At 39.3% G+C, this 12,065-nt stretch overlaps 1 long non-coding RNA gene across 1 annotated transcript in view; it reads left to right on the top strand.

Annotated features, from left to right (window-relative positions):
* The first annotated feature begins 992 nt into the window (after nucleotides 1–992).
* Nucleotides 993–12,065, top strand: part of LOC144198960 (uncharacterized) — a 46,221-nt gene continuing 35,148 nt past the window's right edge. The window contains exon 1 of the long non-coding RNA XR_013326811.1: nucleotides 993–1,005. This is a non-coding gene — a long non-coding RNA (uncharacterized LOC144198960). The remainder of the gene's footprint in view (nucleotides 1,006–12,065) is intronic.

The following is a 12,065-nucleotide window of genomic DNA, read 5'->3' as shown; positions in this document are numbered from 1 at the left end:
GAGAGAATTGATGCATTTTGCCGCAACAAATGAGTGGGTATGAAGGACATACTGAGTGGGCACGTACTTCCATAAGAAGGCATCACACTGCCACTGATTTCACATCTGCTTATTTGAAGATCGTTTTGGCAAACAAAAGAGACTGCAGTCAAATCACAAATCACATGGATAACGACATGTGTATTTATTTGTCTTTTCACTTGCGCTTTAAATGCCATTGTTCTTGTATAATGACAATAAAGGCATTCAATTCAATTCATACTACAAGGTCACATGCCTTTGACCTATCTTATGCATGAAGTAGTGGGGAAAAATATGATATTCAAATTCAAAGGCCCTGGGCGACCCAGCGGATGAGTGGTTAGTACGTTGGCCTGACATTTCTGGGTTCCTGGGTCCCATCCCAGGTTGATCCTCCTATGTGGAGTTTGTATGTTCTCTGTGGGTTTGAGTGGGTTTTCTCTGGTTTCCTCTCACATCCAAAAACATGAATGGTGGGTTGAGTGAACACTTCAAATTGCCCCTATGTATGACTGTGAGTGTGAATAGTTGCCCGTCTTCTCTTGTCCTGCGATTGGCTGGCCATCAATTGAGGGTGTTCTCCACCTGGTGCCCAAAGTCGGCTTGGATAGGCTTTAAAACCCTGCTACTCTTGTGAGGACAACTGGTTCAGAAAATGAATGTTTGAAATTCTACCAAACTCCAAAAGTAGCCAGTCTGTTAACATAATTTTCAGTCAATGGATAAAAAATAACATCAACACATTAAACACATTCAACACAATATATTTTTACAGATCTCTGACAATGTGGATGCACATTGATTCACTTTGATTGATCTGTGTATATTGCGGTTTTATCACCATGAAAAGGCCTTCGAGTACACCAATGTGGGATGATTTCAATTCATCTGCTTCATAGGACTCTGCACAGACTCTGACGTTCTCGCTGAAGCTCTCTTCCTGTAATGTCCTCTCAAGAAACCCGTACACTTGAGGGCTTTAAGGTAATTGCACTCAGGGCTTCATCTTAGTGCCGCTCTTCTCACATGTGGAATCATTATCCAGCCTAACAATTACAGCCGGCTCTAGTAATTGATCAGAAACTGTCTCAGGGAGGTTAAAAGGTATTAAATATCACCACTTTCTTAATTTACAGCTCCTGTCAAAGAAAAAAAAAAGTCAGGGAGTTAAAATGAGTCTGCAGCCCACTTCCTCTCATGACTTAAATAATGACCCCCAATTAGAGTTTTTCTCTGTTACTATATGCACCACTCTAATGCAGATCTGTTGGCCTTGATTTTGCATACACAGTCACCGAGATTTTGATTTAATGTTCGTTTGTGTGTGCTATTCAGAATTTCCGTAAGTGCCACGTATTTGTCCAATTTTCCGACATTAAGTTGTGTCCCTCTTCTATTTTTTTTCACTTTCAGCAAATCACAAATTCTAATGACTTGCTGGGGGTAATTATAGCCCAATTTTATACTGACCCCACAAGATGGGGAGGATTTCAGTGTGTGCTATTTATGCCTTTGTATGTTTCAAAATGAAGAAGGCAAATTATCTGAATGTGTAAAAACAAACACATTTAATGTATTTAAGTGGCCTTTTAGAATGTGTACTCTCACTTTGCTCGCAAAAAAAAGGTCTTCATATGACAATTAAAATTGCTATGAAAAAAAGACATCCTCATTCATGAAATGGAAGCATCAAGATATCATATTTGGAAGGTCCTTCTTTTTAATTCATCTTCCACACTGCCCATCCCAGAAAGGGTTATGGGGGTTGCTGGAGCCTAACCCAGCTGTCTTCAGGCAAATGACAGACTACACCCTAGACTGGTCGCCAGTTAGTCGTAGGGCACACAGAGACAAACCACCATCCACACTCCCAACCATACCGCCACCAGCGGGAATTGAGCCCGCGCCTGTTCGCACTGAAGTCAGGCAAATGAACATCTACGCCATGAGGCGGCTCGGCAGATGAGTTGTTAGAACGTCGGCCTCATACTGGGGGACCTGGATTTAAATCCGGGCCGGTCCACCTGTGTAGAGTTTGCATGTTCTCCCCGGGCATGCGTGGGTGTTCTCCGGGTACTCTGGTTTTCTCCCACATTCAAAAGACATGCATGGCAGGCTGATTGGACACTCTAAATTGCCCCGAAGTACGAGTGAAAGCGTTTGTCTCCTTGTACCCTGTGATTGGCTGGCCACCAATCCTGGGTGTCCCCCGCCTCTGGCCCAAAGTCAGCTGGGATAGGCTCCAACACCCCCCGAGGCCCCAGTGAGGAAAAAAGGTTCAGAAAATGAATGAATGATTGAATGAATAGAAGTGCAAAGGTAAAAATTGAAAGTTTAAAAAATATGCAATAATTATTTGTCCTTCACATTTTATTTGTTTTTAAATATTTAGCATTTTCCTTTTTTCTTTTCTTCATTTTATATCATGACAATTATGCCTGGCAACAGTTCTAAGCAGTCAAAGTGAGGTGGAAGGGGTTGATATGTGAAAGACAAGGCAAGGGATGGCAGGATAGAGGGTAACAGCAGGGGACAGCAAGGCTAGCAGGGTGAGCGACGCTCGCTGCTTCTCAAATCAGGTCCATTTTTTTTCATGAGCTCATATCCTTGCCAGGCTTTACAGCTGGCTGATCAGCAATCAGCACCCGTTTGTTTCAATCAGGCTGCACCTTTACTACTGCGATAGGAACAGATTACAGCAAGCGAGAACAAGGAAGAAATGAAGAGGGACGGAAAAGAGGTATTGGTGACATGTCGGGAGAGGTTGTCGTTATCTTAGCAGCACCAAAATGAAGCTCGTGTAACAAGGAACAATAAAATATAAATGTACAACATGGATAGACAACATAGGGGTGGGAAGAGTATGAAGGGTCATATAAATAGGGAAATCTTTGAGTGGAGAAACAATAGACCGAGATTTATTTTATGTCAGTCTTTCCACTACTATCCAAGAAAAAGGACAAAGGGAGCTGAAAAAGATCTTTTGAGATTAAAAAGCAAGGCTGACTGATTGGTAAACTGTAAAAGGTCTTCCACTAAGGTCTATTTTGCAGAATAAAGGCTTTTCCTGATATTATATATGACAATATTTCTATGTGATGTTAACCGCAATATATCCGGATCGTGGCCATCAGACCTAGTTGGAAATGTACTGTTACATATCTGGCGTTTTTTATTTTTCGATGGTAGTTGTTATTTTGTCTTAAAGTGAACACAAATAAGAAAATGTAGTGTAGTTTAGTGATAATAGCTATATCATCGGCCTTTGTTCATGTTTGTACTCTTACTGGACACTAAATGTTCTGCTTTTTATATTAACCCTCCCAGATCCCATAATCAATGTTGTGTGATCAATATCACGTCATCTTTAATGAGCCGTAGAAAATAAACAATTTCACATAGAGCACACTCAACCTGACTCGAAAGTCAGGTCTGCTAACTCGCTTCAATAAAGCACAGAAAACTGGGAATATAATCATTTTAATTTGATGGGAGATTATTTCGTTATCGTGTAAACACTACGGGGTGCTCATATTCTTAGGATAGTTTTTTTGTGTATTAATTGATCTACTATAGTAATGTAGTCAGGTAAAATGTAATAAAAGCAGCTAAGAATATAAAGGTGATGGATATTGGGCAGGCTGGCTCTATCAACGAGATACCAACTTTTTTTTCATTAGAGTGGGCAACTCTAATTCCCACATAAGGCTACTTAGAAAAGTTCTTTGGCTAGGTCATTAGATGGTAGAGTTCCCGGTGAATTCAACTGACCAGTGTAATTACTTTCAGACACTTGCATGAACTTGTACGTGTAAAAGGCTTGTATGGAGCTTAATCTACATATTCCAGTTCCTTAAAGATTATGCTGTTTGCACAATTCCTTGTAAAAGTGTATACACTAGTGCAACAAAAATTTTCAGCAAAACAATTTGTGTTGAAAGAACAAAAAAACCTGAAGTTCAGAGATCTAAATATCTTAATGAGAAAATGTTCCTTTTATGCCACGTGACTGTATGAAATACAGAGAAATGTGATTTCTGTCCTAGTCAATGTCTCAGTCTTGAAGGAACGCAGTGAAAAAGATGAGTGTGAGCGATGATTTAGAAGTGGAGGTGTGGGAAGCGAGGGTTTAAAGGGGTTCAAGCACCATGCCCAGAGAGGCCTTGTGCCTACTGAGCGTGCCCAATGACTGAGACATGTTGGATATATAAGCAAAGCATTTATCCTGCCATGGATCCTGAGAGATTAGTCTCTCCAATGATGATTTATACAGACACATGGACATCCTTTACCTACTATTTTCTCCATTTTATCTCCCACACAGCTCTTTGTGGTCTATGTCTGTCAGGGGGCCTCGATGCCCAGTTAGCCTGGAGCGATGATATTTGATCATAGTTAATACTGACTCTCTCACCTCCATTTCTTTTCTGTTCAGATACATTTTAAATAAGGTTGCTTTGTCTTGAATCCATAGTAGAAAAAAATAAATAAGACATAAATTCATTAAAACAAGTTAAATAAATAGTAAATATAAGCATCCCTCACTATGAAAAGATTAAGCTACTTGACAAGGTAGATGATGTAATAAAAGCGTCACTGTGAAACACCTCACATTTATTCATCTTCCCTCTCAGCAATACATACTTAAATTAATTCAACTCTATATTGAATCACTCACCCAACTTGTGGGCACGTGGCAAAGGTTTATTTCTCACTCAAAGATAGTGTGAATGAATTAATTCAAGCAATGATGTTGTTTTTCCTCTTTAAATGTATTCTATGATTGATGGGAGAATAGTTCAGTGTCTCTTCATTTATTTTGTGTTCAGATTTTTAGGCTGCAATTGAAGTAAAATAGGCTCCAGCAACCCGCACAACCCTTGTATGCTTTGAACCACTTTTGGTTTTATTTACTAAGAATAAAGGGGACAGCCAGAAAGCAGTGATGACACAAGACTTTTAGGTCGTGACAACAATAGACGAACATTCTCAGCATGTTTTCAGAACTTTATTTTCATTCATTGCTTTTTTCTGAACCACTTTATTCTCATTAGGGTCTTTGGAGAGTGCTGGAGCATATCCCAGCTGACTTTGGGCCAGATGAGTAGGACACCCTGAATTGGTGGCTATCAGATCGCAGAGCACAAAAAAATTGGATAACTTTATTCATTCCGAATTCGAGAAATTTTGTGGATAACCATTCATGCTCATACTCATACCAAGGGGCAATTTAGAGTGCCCAATCAGCCAGCCTACCATACATGCTTTTGGAATATGGGAGGAAACTAGAATACCTGGGGAAAACCCACACAGGCCCGGGAAAAACATGCAAACTCCACACAAGTGGACCGGATTTGAACCCAGGACCCCATAACTGTGAGACTGACGAGACTGACCACTCGATCACCCAAGCAAATTTCATCTATTTAGGAAAAAAAAACATCAACTTGACCTTGCAGGATATTTAAATGTATTTTATTCTCTTTTAACAGTGATATATATTCACTTTTAAATGCTCAGTCACATACGTAGAATTGTATTCACGTCTCTTTCAAAAATAAACATCAATTATAGTGTCCATGGATTTTACAGCAGTTAGAATAATGTGGACCACCAGGCTGTCTTTACCATTTTGCTGTCAGGAGTATTGAAAAACAATAACCACAACTTGAGCTGAATAGGATATTGTTAAGGATTTTTTGTATTGCCAGTCCTGTGAAAAAAACACCTTTGTCTCCAACTGTATGGAATAACAAAAATTGAACTCTCATGTCCACGCAAATCTATAATAGAACATTTTCACTTAATTATTTTGCCGCATTTCTGTGTAAAGGGGTCCTTGCCCTTCCTGTTTGGATTTTAGACAATGCATTACCTTCTTGTTAGGGGTAGATAGTAGGATGTGAATGCCCCCAACCCAACACACTCATTTACACACATCACTTCTGTAATTGGCCATAGTCAAACAAATACAGTCTGACAGCCAAAATCAGCAGACAAGTTGGGACATTATGCTAATTATGATGTGTCATTAAATCTTTAAAGGAACGGCTGGCGGGCTTGGAGTGAGGACGGGTGTCGGCGAAAGCCAGATCAGCACTAGACCAATTCATTAAATGCCCTGCTACGTAACGCAGTACGCTCCCCATGCATCGCTTCTCTCTTTAACATCTCACCCTTTGACACCAGCACCCTAAAGCCTTGTAATTGTCTAGTCTGACCCAGTTAGGTGCACGCACTATTGCTTTGACATATCATCACAAGGTCTCACCTCAACAAGCAATGACAGAGAAAGACTGCAGACTGCAACTAATGACGACAAACATACAACTGACATCTAACCGAATAGTTATTATATCATCTATGTGATGGTACTGAAAACGGTATAACATGAACTAGATGTTTTAATGTTAATAAAATCAAGCAGCTTGTTTTAGTGTGTGGTCAGATGTTGTTTTTTTTTTCTTTTTCAGGTCATCTATGAAAACTGGTTTATTATTGAAATTCAAATAGATAAATATATAAATCGAATAACATTGCATTTTACTTTTTTTTAAAAATGTTTTAACCTTCTGCCCTGAATGTGACACATTTGGCTATACACATCTTTATGAAGACATGAGGTTTGTAACAAGGTTGGTTGAGTTTCTTGCAATATTTTTAAGCATGCATGTCTACAAAAAGGCGGCTGGCAGCGCGAGTGGTTACCGCATCTGCCTCACAGTTCAGGGGTCAGGGGTTTGATTCCTGGCCAGTCCTCACTGTATGGAGTTAAAAAAATGTCTAAATTGCCCTTAAGTATGAGTGTGAGTGTGAATGTTTGTCCGCCTCCTTGGGCCCTGCAATTGGCTGGCCACTGATTGAGGGGGATCCCCCACCTTGTGCCAATAGTTATTTGGGATAGACTCCGGCTGTCCCTGCAACCCTTGTGAGGATAAGCGGTTCAGAAAAAGAATGAATGTATATTTAAAAAATCCTTTCTTTGTCCTCAAAGCTATTATATTACTGCATTTTGATTTCGCTCGTTGTACATTCTGCCAATCGTACTCAATGAATACACAACTTCTCCTTGATCGGCATCAATGCAGATGATAACTAAAATACCATTATTTTTTATCATTACTTGCAACACAAATTCTAAGGACATAAATATTACACGTGTTTGCATTTGATTGAAATGGCAACTAAGCATGAATATCAAAACCATAAAAGTCACCTCCTGTGATGGCTTTTCTTCCTATGAGTATTGGATTGAAGTCAAATTCAAAAACATGATTAATCGAGCTGATAATAGGGTGATTATTTGCTGTTTGTTCGGTATGGATGGTGGAGTTAGTACAAAACGAGGGTTAAATGTGAGTATGATGAACACAGGCCCGTGTGGTTATCACAGTAGTATGCAACAGCCACAGACTGAGCTCATTTGCATGAGGAGATAATGCTGGCATTGTTGTATGAGTGTTGCTGCTAATTAGAGGTTGTGCGAATACTGTTATGATGAATTAAACCCTTCATCATTAACACTGAGAAAACTCACAAATGATTGGATGAGTGTTGCTGATGGGGAGGAAACCAAAGGCTTGAGTTTGGAAGATTACTTACGGTAGTATGTCATATTGAGTGACAACCTCACCCCCAAAAGGGTGTCAAGGGAGGCGCATTGAGTTTAAAAAGACTTTAGCCTTGTGTGTTTATGTGACTGCTTTGAGTCAACATTGATTCTAATCGGACACACTTGTAAGCTTGGTGTATACAGTATGTGTTTCTTTAGCATGCTGATCGTACGTGTTTGTGTTATCGGAAGTAGCTAATTAAATTTGTCATTGAGTTTTAATTATGTGTCTTAACTTAAGAGATTGGCCGTCTTAACCCGTCGCCCCCCTTCTCTCTCCCTCTCTCTACGAACCGATCCTTCAAAAATATCAGTGACTGAAACTATAATATAGGGTTGAGTTTGGAATTACGCAATGTGATGAGGCAGAGGGAGGGTGTTGAGCAGGGGTACAAAGGGAACCGGTGCTAATTAAAGTCAGCTCTCTGTCAGTTCTAGTGGATAAACACTTGAAGAAGCTTTGCAGATAGACGAGAGATGCCTTTGTGTCAGAGAGCTCTCTTACGTGGATACACACTCTGCAAAGGGTGACAGTCCCCAGGGAAAAGCGTCTGATGAGGACCTTGTCTCCGTTTTTAAAAAGACAGAACAGGCCTCATTAAGATCCAAAGTCATATAGATATGCCCTTTGTCTCGTTTTATACTGTAGCTAGCAACAATACAAAAATGGCAGTGGTAAGAAGAAAAGTCATTCAGATTAACGTTATCTGCCTGTCTCTCTATGTGCACAATATACTTTTTTATATATAAATGTGTGCACACCTATTTTCTATTATTATTTAAAAAATATCAAATTGAATGACCCTATTATTATTTTAAAATATTGGCATCATGCATATTCCACAAAAATACTGAACATTGGGGTGGAGAAAGCATTGATAAACAGAAAAAAACAATGTACTATGAGACAGTAAAAAAACTAGTGATATAAACCTGACTACCCTCATTCTCTTCTGAGAGAAATGTTTCAATAAACCCATCTAAAATATTGTCAGTGGTTACATACTATTGACAGTGAGTTGGCATGGACTAATTTAACTTTAACTACCAATAGCTCAAGTAATGTTAGTGGCTCATTGAACGGGAAAAAAAAGAGACTGGAAATGAGACAGGCAGAGGAGTTATAATTCAGGTGGGTTGCATGTCCAGTGATCTGAAATGGGAATGGGCATTTCCCCTCTATGGCCATTATACATCAGAGCCATTTTATAAACACATCACAAGTGTTGGTGCCTCGTGGAGTAAACGTTTACTCGCCTGACTTTGGTGGCAGCATGATTGGGAGTGCGTATAGTCGTTTCTCACTGGACTGAGTGGCGACCACTCTAGGGTGTAGGCAGTCAGGTTAGGCTCCAGCAACCCTCGCAACCCTTTTGAGTGTGGGCGGTGTAGAAGATGAATGAATAGTGTTAAAGAATCATGTGAAATGGCTCTAGATTGCTCACTTTTCAAATGGCTTTGTTAATTATAGATATCAGTGATGCAGTATTTTTTACTGCAAATGTAAGAATCTAGAATTTGATCAAATACAGCTAAGATCATAGTCACGTTGAAAGGGTTTCTTATAAACCAAGTCAATGTAAATCCCTCAAGAATTGAGCAAGTTTTGAATTGAGAAAATCACACACCTTACGTCAATTACAATAAGCACCACCAGAAAATTCCGGGGATTGCCACCCATTGATAATACGGCCCACTCCAAATTTAGACATAGTTAGCTTTATACTGTAAATGTGTTTTCTAGAAGACAGACTTAATGATAGGTGCTGTGATTGTGGCAGCAAGCGTAAATTTAATGATTTTAGATCTTTATTTCATTTTCTGATCCGCTTATCCTCACAAGGGTTTCATGATATGCTGGAGCCTATCCAATTTAACTATAGATATCATGTGGGGGGATACCCTAAATCTTAGATTTTAGATCATGCAACTTCATGTTTTTAGATCATGCAACTTCATGTTTTTAACTCTATGAAAATGTTCGAGTTGTACCGTTTTAATGAAAAATGTATGCTTTGGTGTAGAGCATGAAAATGGCCTCATAGCTGCAAAGAACACACTCAATGCAGGAGATTAAAGTACCTTGATTTGTTCATCATCCCCTTCTGGAATTTGCATGCACTCAGAAGTAGTATTTTAAAATTTGATTTACATCGGAAGACTGCATTGAAAATTGACTCATACTAGCAAAAAAAAACACTTCCACTTTACCAGGTCCTGTCCCCAGATGTCTTTGAAAATTTTGTGGGACTTCCTGAGAAGCAGCCGAGGCCTTAAGTCTTGTCCGTGTTGTTGAGGGTTAAAATGAGCGGCTACTGTGGCTATGAGGGGGGCAGTGCCTGCAGGCAAAGCTGACCCTGTTGTCCTCCTCCAACTGTCTGCTATGAATCGTCAATCCTTGCTTCAGGCTATGAACATACAATGGGGAAGGATTGGTGTTTGCCCTGGGGTTGTGGAGGTGGTGATAGAAGCTGGCTCCGTGGGCCACAGATGTATTTTTCTTACGATATTCATATGAGTAGTTTTTTCTGAAGTGCAACATCTTTGACTGTGTTCAAATCCATTCAAACAAGAGGTTAAAGAGTGTGGGTGTAATTTAGTAGGGTGGCGATTAGGAAGGTTTGCAGGGTTGCTTTTAAGATTGAGAATTGCTGAACATTCTTACTAATGAGTTTCCATTTGCACACCAAATGTGAAACATTATTATATTATTTTTATATTAATTGTTTTTTTTATATTCACATTCTAACCACTTCCCTCCACTTAAAAACAAAACAAAAAAACTTAACTTTTTTGTTTTCCTTTAGTTTGTTTGTTTACGGAGATAGAACAGCCCGTGCTCACATAACAAGCACTTGTAACGTGCCTCACATTACAAGCACAATCCATTCCACGACCAAACCATTCCTCAAAGGGCCGCAGCGGATGTAGGTTTTCATTAAAACCGAACAAGCGGACACCTTTTTTTTTTTTAAGTATAATCAGTTGATTGCAGCCAGGTGCATCTTATTTTAGAAGAACCCTCATTGGTTAAAATGTCGACACTGGAACGATTGAAACAAAGACCAGGACCCACTGCGGCCCTTTGCAGAATCGGTTTGAGATCCCTGCTTAAGATGAATGAGATTGTATTTTCTCCATTAAAAATCATTGAATTCCCGTTAATCTCTGCAACACACCCATTTTACCCCTAAATAATAGTTTAAAGCATACATTCTAAGGCTAAATAATCTAAAAAAAACAGATACAAACTATATTATTTATATACAAGCACTTGCCATGAGAGCTTAAATTCTTATGAGTCTTATGGCGACATCAGAGCAGGGGTGGAGAGAGGATGGACAGCCATACTTACAACAAAGCAGCATAGGAAACGACTGTATATATAACATATACAGAGCAAAATTTGTGGATTAAGTAAACTGATGGACATGATAAATGAACACCCGTAAGCAGATATGGTACAAATGTCCCCCAATCCAAAATTCTATCACCGGAGACAACAAGAATGAGCAGAATGGGGCCAAATGGGGATTCTGTTGATGCGAGATGGTCATATACTACCTAGTGGGACACCGAGATACTTGGGGAGTCAAAGGGCAACTGACGATGATATTGAGACACTCAAACATGCCGAGCCCTGCAAGAGATAGTTTTTTTTCTGGATTTTTCTCAAATTATGAACTTGTGTGGGGTGGAGTGTATAGCCTGAGCTGACTGTAAAAGTACTCAAATTAATTCTACAAGAACGACATGAAATGTTTGTGTTTGAAGTACTTAAAAGGTATTTACACACTGTACATATGAAACAAATTCCCTAATTACCAGCAGGCATCAAACTCTTCCTACTTGCTGCAATTTGAATTTATGACATCTTTCATAATCATGCTGCACCAATTTATTCATTTGTGTTGTAATATGATCTGTAGCCTGCCTTGAGTGCCAAGGGCTATATTATGTTTCCCGTAGGCAAGAGTACTTAAATTTAGCTTACTATAGTATGCTAACCTAATGGGGAATGACACCACGAATTCTAGCGGGCTTAGTCCTCATGCACACCTCTCATCGTAATTGGGAGAGGTATTTTTTTTAAATCTACTTTAAAGATTTCTAAAGGATAAGTAAATAGTTTTTTTTTAAATCTTATATTCTGTCAAAAAGTCCTGCTTTGAGATCTTTTGACCTTGTTCAGACTGGCAGCCAAAATCCAATTTTTAGCTCATCCAAATCGAAACCAGGTGGCTTTTTTGTTGTCCGGACAGTCAGTTTTATATCTGAGATGGACAAGGTGGTTCTCAGTGTGAACAGCTCAGATGGGTTTTTACTGTTTGTCACATCAGTCTATGCTGGATTATGCCATTTTTGGTACAGAAACTTGTCAGCTAAGTCAATGATGTGGATAAGTATGAACAGGCCTAGATCTGATTTGGGC

The sequence above is a fragment of the Stigmatopora nigra genome, chromosome 7, assembly GCF_051989575.1.
Source record: "Stigmatopora nigra isolate UIUO_SnigA chromosome 7, RoL_Snig_1.1, whole genome shotgun sequence".
In the NCBI taxonomy this organism is placed as follows: Eukaryota; Metazoa; Chordata; class Actinopteri; order Syngnathiformes; family Syngnathidae; genus Stigmatopora; species Stigmatopora nigra.
The sequence above is the reverse complement of the archived record's forward strand: the minus strand, read 5'-3'. Positions and strand labels throughout refer to the sequence as shown.